The following is a 15,752-nucleotide window of genomic DNA, read 5'->3' as shown; positions in this document are numbered from 1 at the left end:
CACCCAGGATAACCCAAGAAAGTCAGTGCGTCATCGAGGACTGTCTAACTTATTTCCATTGGGGTCCTTAATCTTGTCCCCCAGGATGCGACCCACACCAGTCGACTAACACCCAGGTACCTATTTGCTGCTAGGTGAACAGGACAACAGGTGTAAGGAAACGTGTCGAAATGTTTCCACCCGCCAGGAATTGAACCCAGGCCCTCCGTGTGTGAAGCGGGAGCTTTAGCCACCAGGCCACCGGGCCACATTATTACATTCTGCACAAAATTTGAAAAGTAATATTGAGTAGGCAGGTTCTCTGACTTGTTCAGGCTCTACCTGGACCTGGAGTCTACCTGGAGGGTATTCCAGGGATCAATGCCCCCATAGCCTGGTCCACGACCAGTCCTCCCGGTGGATTAGGGCCTGATCAACCAGGCTGTTACTGCTGGCCACATGCAGTCCAACATATGAACCACAGCCCAGATGATCTTGCACCAACTTTAAATGTCTGTCCAGCTTCCTATTGAAGACAGCCAGGGGTCTATTGGTAATTCCCCTTATGCATGGTGGGAGGCTGCTGAACAGTCTTGGACCCTGGACACTTACTGTGTTTTCTCTTAGTGTACCAATGGTGCCCCTACTTTTCATTGGGGATATTTTGCACTGCCTGTCCAGTTGTTTGCTTTCATAGGGAGTGACTGCCATGTGCAGATTAGGGACCATTCCTTCTAGGATTTTCCAAGTACGTATAGATTATGATATCTCTCTCTCGTCTGCATTCCAGCGAGTACAAGTCGAGTGCTTTTATTTTATTTTATTTTATTTTATTTATTTATTTATATCTTAGCAAATAGTACACTGAGATTATGTATTTACAATAATGGGTTGCAATGCAAAGAGAGCCTCTATTATGCCTAGGCATTATGGGCCAACTTAACATTACTGGCTTACTGACTACTTAACACTAAAGAATTATATCACAGTTGTACAGTAGATCCATTAATTATAAGTGAATCTAATTTATATAAAACAAAAGATATATTCATATATTCAAAAATGCTTTTTATGAAACAATGATTCAACTATATTCATGTCGACACTGGATAATAGGTTTAAAAGTAATTATTGAAATTATGATATGGGAATACATATTGGGTATGGGAATACTGAGTATTGACCATTTAGTCTAAGGTGATTAAGTGGTTTTTGAGAAGAGTCTTAAATTGATTTTCAGACCGGGTTACTTTAGTATCTTCTGGTAATGTAACTGTAATTACTACACAGAACAGTCAGAGCCAACAACAACATAACTGTCTTTAACTACAATATCAGATCTTTAAGCAAACATTACGATGACCTCATAGCATTACTAAATTCCCTTCATGCCAGTATGTCCATCATTACTCTCACCGAAACCTGGCTAAAACCTGATACTACAGATGTCTATGCCATTCCTGGCTACACAGCCATACACAACTGTAGGCCAGATCAATAAGGGGGTGGCACAGCTGTACACTACTCAGATCAACTAGAATGTATCACTAATACTTGCACAAGGGATGAACATGGGGAATATATAATAGCTAAATTCAAATCCAAAAACCTACAAAAACCTCTCACAGTGATAAACATCTACAGAGTACCACAGTCAAACATTAGCCGTTTTAGTGAAAACCTAGGAAGTATGATAACTGATGCATGCATGAATAAAGATCACTTACTACTCTCAGGTGACTTCAGTATAAATCTCCTGCAAGACCAGGACCCACACATTACTGAATTCACAAACACTATGAGTAACTGCTTGTTGCTACCAACAGTAACAAAACCTACAAGAATTACAGAGACTAGTGTTTTCCTACTAGACCACATCTGGACCAACACCATATTCCCTTTAAAATCAGGCATAATCACAGATAATACGACAGACCACTACCTTACCTTCCTCATAACTAATCTAGGCAAATTACCCCAATACACTACTAAAGTCACTTTCAGACTTCACAAAGAGTCAGCCATTAATAACTTCACAACAACAGTGACAAACATTGACTGGCACACTGAGCTAGAAATCTATACAAATATTGATGAATATATTAATAATTTTCTAAAAAAGACCCAATACCTCTATAACAAGCACTGCCCTAAAAAAACTAAACAGATGACAGCTAAGAGACTAAACAGTCCCTGGCTAACACCCAGCATCCTCAAATCCATAAATACAAAGCACCAATATGAAAAACAGTACAGAATGGGTCATATAACCAGAGACCTAACAAAACGTTACTCGTCAATCCTAACCAGCCTGATAAGAAGGGCTAAAAAATTGTATTATGAGAACAGATTATCCAACTTAAAAGGTGATATAAAAAAAACCTGGAAAACCCTATCAGAAATTCTAGGAACAAAAAAGATATCACAAAATAGCACAATTGAACTAACAAAACCAGATGAACCCCCAACTCCAACCAACTGAAACAGCAAACAGACTCAGTGAATTCTTCTCCACCATAGGAAAAAACCTTGCCAATAAAATCCCAAGCTCAAATACCCCACCCAATGACTACCTCACTGGCAACTACCCGTACACACTGTTACTAGCTCCGACTAACCCAACAGAAGTCTCCCTTATTATCAACACACTAAAAAACAAGACAGGAGGTTTAAATACCCTACCATCCTTCATATACAAAAAAGCATCGCAAGTGCTGTCACCAATCATTGCAACACTCTTCAACAAATTCATCGAATCCTCTACCTTCCCTACAGTTCTCAAAATAGCGAGGGTCACCCCTATCCATAGAGGAGGAGACCAAACAGACTTGAATAACTATAGGCCAATATCCAACTTAAACCCTCTCTCTAAAATCTTCGAAAAATTAATTCATAAGCGAATCTATTCCTACCTCATCTCCCACAACATACTCAATCCCTGAATGAACATTAAGTATCTTCTGCTTCTATCAACTTTTCTGTACTCGACTGAAGAAGCCTATTGTGTAGGCGAAACGTTTCGAAATAAAGATACCTAACTGTTGCATATGTGTCTTACCTAACAACCTGTCGGTATTTTATACCATTTTAATGTTCACTCTGTCAGACACTGTAACACAAGGGTATCTTGGTACAGACCTGAAATCAACTTTGTCAACTTCTACTGGTGAGAATGGCTGGATTTGAGAGGGACCTGACCTTCCAACGACAACATTCTTACCTCTACTAGTGGCCTACATCTCACCTCCTGGTGGTATATAGGCTCCATCCTGTCACTTCAACTCCATATTGTTTCAGACTATGGAACAATACTCTTCTCCAGACTGAGGGACTGACCACCTCAAAACTTCAAGGGTGATGGACTGATTACATCGTCTTCAAGTATCTTCTGCTTCAATCAACTTTTCTGTACTCGACTGAAGAAGCCTACTGTGTAGGCGAAACGTTTCGAAATAAAGATACCTAACTGTTGCGTATGTGTCTTACCTAACATACTCAATCCCTGTCAATTTGGGTTCAAGCCTAACAAAAATATAAATGATGCTATTATACACATGCTAGAACAAATGTACACTGCACTAGAGAAAAAAGAGGTCCCACTGAGGATCTTCATTGATTTACATAAAGCTTTTGATACAGTTGATCATGACTTGCTCCACAAAAAATTGTCGCACTATGGTATAAGAGGGCACTCCCTCAACAACCTAGTCATACCTCAGCAACAGAAGCCAATATTTGTACACAAATGGAGCAAACTCTTCCGCACAGCCAATTACAGTTGGTATCCCACAGGGAGAAGAACTAAGACACTTATGCCACATATGGGAATCTTTATTGAAGAAACGTTTCGCCACACAGTGGCTTCATCAGTCCAATACAAAGTAGAAATGGGTAAGGAGAGGAGAAATTTGAGGTAATCAGTCCCTCAACCTGGAATCGATGTGTTCAGTCCATCACTCCTGTAGGAAATGCAGCATAGGGCCAGAGAGGTGGCTTATATACTGCAGTCTGATGAGGTGAAGCAGGAGGAGGCGGGATCACAGTGGGACCTGCCACTAGTGTAAGTAGGTTGTCGTCCAAAGGTTGGGCAAGCGTTGAAGTCTTTGTACCAAGATCCCATGATGTTGCAGTGTCTGACAGATGTGATGAATGGCTTAGAAAACCAACAAGTTGAAGAACTGAGACACTTATGCAACAATTAGGAATCTTTATTGCAGAAACGTTTTGCCACACAGTGGCTTCATCAGTCCAATACAAAGTAGAAATGGGTAAGGAGAGGAGAAGTTTGAGGTAATCAGTCCCTCAACCTAGAATCGATGTGTTCAGTCCATCATGGGATCTTGGTACAAAGACTTCAACGCTTGCCCAACCTTTGGACGACGACCTACTTACACTAGTGGCAGGTCCCACTGTGATCCTGCCTCCTCCTGCTTCACCTCAGTAACCTTAAGTTTCAGACACATATACAGTGGACCCCCACATAGCGACTTTAATCCGTGCAAGAGGGCTCTTTGTTATGCGAAATGGTCGGTATGCGAATGAATTTTCCCCATAAGAAATAATGGAAATCAAATTAATCCATGCAAGACACCCAAAAGTATGAAAAAAAAAAATTTTACCACATGAAATGTTAATTTTAATACACACAAACTGAAAAAGGCATGCACAATTACATGACACTTACTTTTATTGAAGATCTGGTGATTGATGGGATGGGAGGAGGGGAGAGAGAGTGTTAGTGTTTAGAAGGGGAATCCCCTTCCATTAAGACTTGAGGTGTCGAGTCCTTTTCTGGGGTTACTTCCCTTCTTCTTTTAATGCCACTAGGACCAGCTTCAGAGTCACTGGACTTCTTTCGCACAACATATCTGTCCATAGTGGCCTGTACCTCTCGTTCCTTTATGACTTCCCTAAAGTGTTTCACAACACTGTCAGTGTACAGGTTGCCAACACGGCTTGCAATAGCTGTGTGAGGGTGATTTTCATCCATGAAGGTTTGCACTTCAAGCCACTTTGCACAGATTTCCTTAATCTTTGTAGTAGGCAACTTCTTCAATTTCTCTCTCCCCTCCTCTGAACCAGTTTCCTCAGGTCTGGCCTCTTGCTGTTGAAGTTGATCTATCAGCTCATCAGTGGTTAGTTCTTCATTGTCCTCCTCCACCAACTCTTCCACATCCTCCCCACTAACCTCCAACCCCAAGGACTTTCCCAATGCCACAATGGATTCCTCAACTGGCATAATCCTCTCAGGGTTAGCCTCAAACCCTTCAAAATCCCTTTTGTCTACACATTCTGGCCACAGTTTTTTTCCAAGCAGAGTTCAAGGTCTTCTTAGTCACTCCCTCATAAGCCTTACCTATAAGGTTTACACAATTGAGGATATTAAAGTGCTCTCTCCAAAACTCTCTTAGAGTCAGTTGAGTTTCTGAGGTCACTACAAAGCACCTTTCAAACAGAGCTTTTGTGTACAGTTTTTTGAAGTTTGCAATAACCTGCTGGTCCATGGGCTGCAGGAGAGGAGTGGTATTAGGAGGCAAAAACTTCACCTTAATGAATTTCATGTCCCCATAAAGTCGCTCTGCCACGTCTGTAGGATGACCAGGGGCATTGTCTAACACCAGGAGGCACTTAAGTTCTAATTTCTTTTCAGTTAGGTAATCTTTCACATTGGGGGCAAATGCATGGTGTAACCAGTCATAGAAAAAGTCCCTAGTGACCCATGCCTTACTGTTTGCCCAACACAGCACACACAAATTCTCCTTGAGGACATTCTTTTGCCTGAACAGTCTGGGAGTTTCAGAGTGATACACTAATAAAGGCTTCACTTTGCAATCACCAGTAGCATTGGAACACATCAACAAAGTAAGCCTGTCTTTCATAGGCTTATGTCCTGGGAGTGCCTTTTCCTCTTCAGTAATGTAGGTCCTGCTTGGCATTTTCTTCCAAAACAGGCCTGTTTCAACACAATTAAACACTTGTTCAGGTTTCAGTCCTTCACTGTCTATGTACTCCTTGAATTCCTGCACATATTTTTCAGCTGCTTTGTGGTCCGAACTGGCAGCCTCACCATGCCTTATCACACTATGTATGCCACTATGCTTCTTAAATCTCTCAAACCAACCTTTGCTGGCCTTAAATTCACTCACATCATCACTAGTTGCAGGCATTTTTTTTAATTAAATCCTCATGCAACTTCCTAGCCTTTTCGCTTATGATTGCTTGAGAAACGCTATCTCCTGCTAGCTGTTTTTCATTTATCCACACCAATAAGAGTCTCTCAACATCTTCCATCACTTGCGATCTCTGTTTCGAAAACACAGTTAAACCTTTGGCAAGAACAGTTTCCTTGATTGCCTTTCTGTTGCCCACAATAGTAGAGATGGTTGATTTGGGTTTCTTGTACAACCTGGCCAGGTCGGCGACACGCACTCCACTTTCATACTTATCAATGATCTCTTTCTTCATCTCTATTGTAATTCTCACCCTTATTGCTGTAGGGTTGGCACTAGAAGCTTTCTTGGGGCCCATGGTCACTTATTTGGCTGATAAAATCACCAAAAACACTGTAATAATACGAAATGTTCCGATTGTATGCTTGGATGTTACCGCGGAGGCAGGCTAGTAAACAATGCCACCAGCGGCACATGTGAGGCTGGCTAAGGGCGCACATTGGACGTGTCTCGGAGGAAGAGCGGTGAGCGGGTTTTTGAGCGGTATGCGAGGCAAAATTTTTGCGATAAAAGCGAGCGGTATGCGGATTGTACGTTATGTGATGGCGACGGTATGCGGGGGTCCACTGTACAACAAATCACCAAGAAAATCTCTAAGACTGTAGGCATACTATCAAAGATACAGTACTATGTTTCATAATCAGATCTCCTCGCACTGTACCATTCACTCATATACCCTAACCTCACATACGGAATTTGTGCATGGGGTTCAACAACATTAAATCACCTAAGACCTCTAATAACCCAGCAAAAGGCAACAGTCAGAATAACAAATTCCCACTCCCGACAGCATACTCTGCCAATTTTCAAAAGTCTAAATTTGCTCACCATTAAGAACACCCATACTTATTCATGTGCCTACTACACACACAGAACAATACATGCAAATATAAACCCTCCATTCAAACTTCTCCTCACCAACCTTAATAGGACACATGACCATAACACAAGACACAGATCTCTTTTTGATGTACCTCATGTCCATATCACACTGTGTAAAAACTCTATGCACATAAAGGGCCCCAAAATATGAAATATGAAAATCAATTTAAGACTCTTCTTAAAAGCCACTTAATCACCCTAGACTAAATGCTCAATACTCAGTACTCACATACTCAATACATATTACCATATCATAATTTCAACAATTACTTTCGAACTGTGAGGGAAAAGTTCAATAGATAGGAGAAGCGAGGGAGTATATAGTAACAATAGTTTCATTGCCGGCTACTTGTTAAGGTAGGGTAAGTCAAGCTCCCGCTATTACCGCCTTTTATCCCCCACGCCGAAAGTGACAGTTTGACTGCTGGCTGCTTGTTAAGGTAGGGTCAGTCTAGCTCCCGCTATCCCTTCCCCTCCTTCTTCCCCCCCCACGAAAGGTGACGTGCGGGGCTCCGGTCCAAACAGTAATCACTAGACTCGCAGCTCCCAGCACTACTCTTGGATGACAGAGAGGGTCACCTGCCAATCAACAAGCAGAACTGATGGAGATGGACTAACATCCTGAGACTTCCCCTTTTTGGATTTAATTACCTGTGCACCTGTATTAAATTGCAGGACATAGCCCCTCATCATTGCAGTGGAGAAGAAGAAAAACTTTATAAAACTGGGATGCTTGAATGTGCGTGGATGTAGTGCAGATGACAAGAAACAGATGATTGCTGATGTTATGAATGAAAAGAAGTTGGATGTCCTGGCCCTAAGCGAAACAAAGCTGAAGGGGGTAGGGGAGTTTCGGTGGGGGGAAATAAATGGGATAAAATCTGGAGTATCTGAGAGAGTTAGAGCAAAGGAAGGGGTAGCAGTAATGTTGAATGATCAGTTATGGAAGGAGAAAAGAGAACATGAATGTGTAAATGCAAGAATTATGTGGATTAAAGTAAAGGCTGGATGCGAGAAGTGGGTCATAATAAGCGTGTATGCACCTGGAGAAGAGAGGAATGCAGAGGAGAGAGAGAGATTTTGGGAGATGTTAAGTGAATGTATAGGAGCCTTTGAACCAAGTGAGAGAGTAATTGTGGTAGGGGACCTGAATGCTAAAGTAGGAGAAACTTTTAGAGAGGGTGTGGTAGGTAAGTTTGGGGTGCCAGGTGTAAATGATAATGGGAGCCCTTTGATTGAACTTTGTATAGAAAGGGGTTTAGTTATAGGTAATACATATTTTAAGAAAAAGAGGATAAATAAGTATACAAGATATGATGTAGGGCGAAATGACAGTAGTTTGTTGGATTATGTATTGGTAGATAAAAGACTGTTGAGTAGACTTCAGGATGTACATGTTTATAGAGGGGCCACAGATATATCGGATCACTTTCTAGTTGTAGCTACACTGGGAGTAAAAGGTAGATGGGATACAAGGAGAATAGAAGCATCAGGGAAGAGAGAGGTGAAGGTTTATAAACTAAAAGAGGAGGGGCAGTTAGGGAAAGATATAAACAGCTATTGGAGGATAGATGGGCTAATGAGAGCATAGGCAATGGGGTCGAAGAGGTATGGGGTAGGTTTAAAAATGTAGTGTTAGAGTGTTCAGCAGAAGTTTGTGGTTACAGGAAAGTGGGTGCGGGAGGGAAGAGGAGCGATTGGTGGAATGATGATGTAAAGAGAGTAGTAAGGGAGAAAAAGTTAGCATATGAGAAGTTTTTACAAAGTAGAAGTGATGCAAGGAGGGAAGAGTATATAGAGAAAAAGAAAGAGGTTAAGAGAGTGGTGAAGCAATGTAAAAAGAGAGCAAATGAGAGAGTGGGTGAGATGTTATCAACAAATTTTGTTGAAAATAAGAAAAAGTTTTGGAGTGAGATTAACAAGTTAAGGAAGCCTAGAGAACAAATGGATTTGTCAGTTAAAAATAGGAGAGGAGAGTTATTAAATGGAGAGTTAGAGGTATTGGGAAGACGGAGGGAATATTTTGAGGAATTGTTAAATGTTGATGAAGATAGGGAAGCTGTGATTTCGTGTATAGGGCAAGGAGGAATAACATCTTGTAGGAGTGAGGAAGAGCCAGTTGTGAGTGTGGGGGAAGTTCATGAGGCAGTAGGTAAAATGAAAGGGGGTAAGGCAGCCGGGATTGAAGGGATAAAGATAGAAATGTTAAAAGCAGGTGGGGATATAGTTTTGGAGTGGTTGGTGCAATTATTTAATAAATGTATGGAAGAGGGTAAGGTACCTAGGGATTGGCAGAGAGCATGCATAGTTCCTCTGTATAAAGGCAAAGGGGACAAAAGAGAGTGCAAAAATTATAGGGGGATAAGTCTGTTGAGTATACCTGGTAAAGTGTATGGTAGAGTTATTATTGAAAGAATTAAAAGTAAGACTGAGAATAGGATAGCAGATGAACAAGGAGGCTTTAGGAAAGGTAGGGGGTGTGTGGACCAGGTGTTTACAGTGAAACATATAAGTGAACAGTATTTAGATAAGGCTAAAGAGGTCTTTGTGGCATTTATGGATTTGGAAAAGGCGTATGACAGGGTGGATAGGGGGGCAATGTGGCAGATGTTGCAGGTGTATGGTGTAGGAGGTAGGTTACTGAAAGCAGTGAAGAGTTTTTACGAGGATAGTGAGGCTCAAGTTAGAGTACATAGGAAAGAGGGAAATTATTTCCCAGTAAAAGTAGGCCTTAGACAAGGATGTGTGATGTCACCGTGGTTGTTTAATATATTTATAGATGGGGTTGTAAGAGAAGTAAATGCGAGGGTCTTGACAAGAAGCGTGGAGTTAAAAGATAAAGAATCACACATAAAGTGGGAGTTGTCACAGTTGCTCTTTGCTGATGACACTGTGCTCTTGGGAGATTCTGAAGAGAAGTTGCAGAGATTGGTGGATGAATTTGGTAGGGTGTGCAAAAGATGAAAATTAAAAGTGAATACAGGAAAGAGTAAGGTTATGAGGATAACAAAAATATTAGGTGATGAAAGATTGGATATCAGATTGGAGGGACAGAGTATGGAGCAATGTGTGGTGTGAATATAATGCAGAGAATTCGTAGTTTGGAAGTTAGGAGGAGGTGCGGGATTACCAAAACTGTTGTCCAGAGGGCTGAGGAAGGGTTGTTGAGGTGGTTCGGACATGTGGAGAGAATGGAGCGAAACAGAATAACTTCAAGAGTGTATCAGTCTGTAGTGGAAGGAAGGCGGGGTAGGGGTCGGCCTAGGAAAGGTTGGAGGGGGGGGGGGTAAAGGAGGTTTTGTGTGCAAAGGGCTTGGACTTCCAGCAGGCGTGCGTGAGCATGTTTGATAGGAGTGAATGGAGACGAATGATTTTTAATACTTGATGTGCTGTTGGAGTGTGAGCAAAGTAACATTTATGAAGGGGTTCAGGGAAATTGGCAGGCCGGACTTGAGTCCTGGAGATGGGAAGTACAGTGCCTGCACTCTGAAGGAGGGGTGTTAATGTTGCAGTTTAAAAACTGTAGTGTAAAGCACCCTTCTGGTAAGACAGTGGTGGAGTGAATGATGGTGAAAGTTTTTCTTTTTCGGGCCACCCTGCCTTGGTGGGAATCGGCCAGTGTGATAATAAAAAAAAAAAAATAACCCCTCATCATTGCAGTGGTAAAGAACCTGCTTTCCTGTCATCGGGACATAATACTCAAGGCTATACTGTGAAGAACGAACCGGTGGGTTGTAACCAACACCTGCGACCCCCCCCCATCATCAGCAACGGCTACGATTTCAACAACACAGTGTCACCAACACCAGACACCCAAGTTTTAAATTAGCATTGAATTTAGTTATCATTTATATTTTTCATTTTCTTTAATGTAGGATTAATATTTCATATTTAAGTGTTTTATATTTTCTATATAATAAAGTGTTTATGTTTGTCTGTTATTATTTCTTTTTCTATTCACTAATTTTCCTGAGGAGGAGCCAGCCTTGCTAATACTGTCTGAAGTTGTTACAGGGCTGAGTAAGCCTTCACAAGTGGCGACCTTGCCAGGATCAACTCTACTGAATCAAATTCAACTCCATCTCGAATCTACCATTGGAACTTTAACGCCGCATACCACAGACGGTTACCACCAGCCATGAGTAATCATTCTCTATGGTAGGACTACAGTACAGGTATTTAAAAGATTTGGTGATTGTTAGTCTCAATTTATTGTAAGTCAAGTCAAGGCAGGAATACTAGTTAATTCTGCCATCTATTTTTGTGTGAGCTTGAAACACTTTGGAGGATTAGACTCTAGGGACCCGAGATTTTCCAGTGACAATTTGTTTCATTGAGCTCTTTATTATATCAAGGGAACTGTCATAGGACACTCTTGATTTGTTGGTGAGAAGATTGGATGGTCAAGGGACCCCATTCTACTTACTGTTTGCTCGGAGCCGGCATAGAACCCTTCGTTTTAATTAATACATATTGTTTAATTGAAGTAGGGATCGAGCCCTCTGGTTTATTTACAGTTTGAGCGGAGCAGGAATTGAACCCTCCGTTTTCTTTAATACCCGTTTCATTTCCCCTGATAGTTTAAGTTATTCTTGCAAGTATGGATGAATACCAGTTTTGGATGAATGCTGGAAGTAAGTTAGGAATAACAGGGAAAAATTTAGAATCTTTCATTAGTGCTAAGATCCCGGAAAGACTTGAAAGAGAGAGAATTGAGAGAGAAGAAAGACAGTTAGAAAGGGAAAGAGAAGAAGAAAAGGAGAGAGAGAGAATAGAAAGAGAAGAGAAAAAGGAGAGAGAGAGAATTGAGAGAGAAATCCAAGAAAGACAGTTAGAGAGAGAGAAGACAAAAAGGAGCGTGATAGACTTGATCGTGAGGAGAGAGCTAGAGTACGTGAAGAACAAGTTAAATTAAGAGAACTTGAGGAAAGAGCAAAGGATAGGGAACGTGAGGAACAAGCTAAGATACGTGAGGAACAGGTTAAATTAAGAGAACTTGAGGAAAGAGCAAAGGATAGAGAAGTTGAGGAAAAAGCTAGAGAACATGAGTTAATAGAGAGAGAAAAGGATCGCGAGCTCGAAAAATCTCGCCTTGAATTAGAGAATAAAAAGTTAACTTTTACACAACAACAATTAGAGGAAGAAGTAATGGAACAACGTGCAGTCAGTGCACATATTCCAACACCTAATTTACCTCCCTTCACAGAGGGGGAAGACATAACTTCATACATTATCAGGTTTGAAAATACCGCTACCCTCTGTGAATGGCCTGCTGACACCTGGGCTACCAGGTTAGGAATGTTATTTTCTGGTACAGCCTTGAATATCTATGCAACTTTGTTGCAGGATATCATATGTAATTATAACCTACTGAAGAAGGCAATCCTTAAAGCATATCAAAAAACCACTAATTCTTACAGGAAAGATTTCAGGTATGCCACCTTACGGCCTGGCCAGAACTTTCAGCAGTTACAGGTAACACTCTTTCGTTTGTTCGACTTTTGGATAGAGAGCTCAGGAATTGATCACAGTTACGAATCTCTTAGAGACTTCATGGTTGCTGACCAGTTCCTGACAGCTCTTCCCCATCAGATATGAACATTCATCAGAGAACATAACCTGATTAAAGCTGAGGAAGTTGCTGAGGCTGCTGGCCTGTATGCTGAGGCTCACAATTCCTATAAAGACCTAAAGGGATCGAACCCTAAGGGCAAGGGTTCATCAGACCTTAAGAAATCAAAGCCTCTAGTGGAAAGTAAAATGACTTCTTTTATTCCTGTTTGTCATTTGTGTGGTGTTAAGGGACATAAACGTCCAGATTGTCCTTCTAAGAAGGTCCAAAAAGTTGGAAGATGTTTTAAAGACTGTAATGACCAAGCACCCTTCTGTTCAGGAACAGTTAATGGACTTAATGTATCTACCATTTTACGAGACACTGGATGCACATGTATAGTCATTTCTGATAAGCTGTTCCCTAACCTTAAAGAAACTCATTCCTCTGCTATACTTTCAGACTACTTGGGCCATACGGACACTTTTCCTACCATCCGTTGTTACATTAGGTCTAAATGGTTCACAGCTTGGTCTGAAGCCGTACTAGCTCCCATCACTTCTTGCTCCGTACTAATAGGTAATGTAAAAGGTGCCATTCTTCCTTCTGAGGTTGACCTTTCATCACCAAAGATGGACATAAGTGTTTCAGATCCTCTTCCTGTAGAGTCAGAGAAGCCCCTCGAAAGTTCAGATGAAACAATGTCTCGTGAGATTCATGTGGGATTAAAAACCAGTGATGACACTCTCGAAAGCGAGGTAGTAGGATCACCGGTTCACTTGTTAGATGAAAGTGAAGATATCACCTCCGATACCATAAATGTCTTGACTAGGGCTCAGACCAAAGCCCAGGCTTCTCCTACTATCCATTTTTGGTTTTCCCTGACTTTAAGCCTTTAGATATATTGAAGGACTCCTTTGTCAATTTACAACGTAATTGCCCTTCTCTTCAGAATTGCCATAATGCCGCTAAACAAAATCAAGTTGTCCAAAGGAAAAACTTTTCATATAAATTTGAATATATAAAAGGTATCTTGTACAAGTCAGTATTCAAATTAAATTTAGACGAGACAGACTATTCCATCTTAGTTGTTCCAAGTCAATGCAGAGAGACTGTTCTTAAAATGGCTCATAACCTGCCAGTGGCCGGACATTTCTCACATTGCAAAACCTTAAATAAAATTAGGGAAACCTATTTTTGGCCAAAAATGTCCTCAGATATCACTACCTATTGTAGATCGTGTAAAGTTTGCCAACTGTCATCCTCCCGAGGTACCAGGCGAGTACCTATGGTCAAAATGCCAGTCTTTACTGTACCCTTTGAAAGAGTAGCTATTGACATCGTTGGTCCTTTATCACCACTTTCATCTGGGGGACATAGATATATATTAACATTAGTTGATCATGCTTCGAGTTTCCCTGAAGTCGTTCCCTTAAAGACCATAACTACTACAGAGGTGGCTGAAGCCCTTTTGTCCATCTTCTCCAGAGTGGGCATCCCTAGAGAAATTTTGTCTGACCGTGGGACACAATTCACATCTGACTTAATGCAACATCTATACCAACTTCTGGGAGTGAAGCCTCTCTTCACCACACCCTATCATCCCAGCTGTAATGGGAGGATTGAGCACCAGCATTCGATTCTCAAGTCCATTTTAAGGAAACTTTGCTCCCTTAAACCTAAGGAGTGGCATCGTTACCTACCCTGTGCTTTGTTTGCCATGAGGGAAGTTCCCAGTGACTCTTTGGGGTTTTCACCTGTTGATCTTCTCTATGGTGGACAGGCCAGAGGCCCATTGTCCATCCTTCATGACTTATGGACTAATGAGGAGGTAAATGCTGAGGTTCAGTCTTCTTACCAGTTTCTCCTTGACCTTAGATCCAAACTTGAGGAGACCTCTGACATAGTTTCGAAAACTTTAAGTTTGTCAATGGACCAGTACAAAACCCATTTTGATTCCAAAATTCAGAGGAGAAGTTTTAAAGTAGTGGATGAAGTTTTTGTACTTTTGCCGATCAAGTCAAATAAATTATTAGTAGCATGGAAAGGTCCATATAAAGTATTAAAAATTTGTGGGAAAGTTGACTACCTCATAGAAGTCAAGGGGAAACCTAAGCTTTATCATATCAACATCCTTAAGAAATATTACCGAAGAAATTTGGTTAACTGCCTTAATAACTTTGACTTAGTTTTTCCACACGAACTTGATACGACAACTGAAGAATGTAAGGTGTGCGTAATTGACACCTCTAACTTAGACTATGATGAAGAACTACATGACTTGGTGACTCTTGACCACTCGGGTGCAACCAACATTAATATAATGAATCTTTGGATGACCATAAGAGACATGAACTACTTCAATGTGTGAGTAACTTTTCAGACGTCATTACTGATATTCCAGGTGTTACCTCCACGGTAGTCCATAAGATTGACTTAGTGACGGACAATCCTATCAAACGAAAATTATACCCAGTTCCAGTTCACCTTAGGGATGCATTTGACCGAGAGGTAGATAAATTATTAAAACTAAAGATCATTGAACCTTCAGTATCTTCATATTGTTCACCAGTAGTCATGGTTAAGGAGGAGGATAATTCATATAGACTTGCTATTGACTTCAGAGGCCTTAATGCTATAACTCGGTGGGATGCTGAGCCTATGCCCTTAATAGATAGCAATCTACACAAATTTTATGACGCTTCCTTCTTTTCAGAGAATGATATTGTGCACGCATATCATCAAGGAATGTTAGATCCTTCTTCTTAGCAGTACACCGCTTTTCCTACACACCAAGGACTGATGCAATATAGAACTATGCCCTTCGGTTTGATAACTGCCTGTGCTGCCTGCGTGAGACTGATGAGAAAGGTCTTGGGTAATATGCCAAATGTTTCAGTTTATTTTGATAACATTTACGTAATGACATCCATGTGGGGCGAACATATCCAAACATTAACATCAGTTTTGCGTAGGTTACGCTCACATGGCCTCACTGCCAAGCCGAAGAAATGCTTCCTTGGGTATAACAAGATTAGATATCTTGGACTGATACTTTCTAATAACTCTCTGCAGCCTCTCCCCAGTAAGATCAAAGCTTTATTAGAATT

General features: G+C 41.1%; 1 protein-coding gene across 1 annotated transcript in view; it reads right to left on the bottom strand.

Moving 5' to 3' along the window:
• LOC128691320 (intersectin-1-like) overlaps positions 1 to 15,752 on the bottom strand; it is a 285,912-nt gene that overhangs the window by 33,304 nt on the left and 236,856 nt on the right. The gene's annotated exons all lie outside the window — the stretch shown is intronic.

This window comes from Cherax quadricarinatus, chromosome 36 (genome assembly GCF_038502225.1).
Source record: "Cherax quadricarinatus isolate ZL_2023a chromosome 36, ASM3850222v1, whole genome shotgun sequence".
NCBI lineage: Eukaryota > Metazoa > Arthropoda > Malacostraca > Decapoda > Parastacidae > Cherax > Cherax quadricarinatus.
This window is presented reverse-complemented; position numbering and strand designations above follow the sequence as displayed.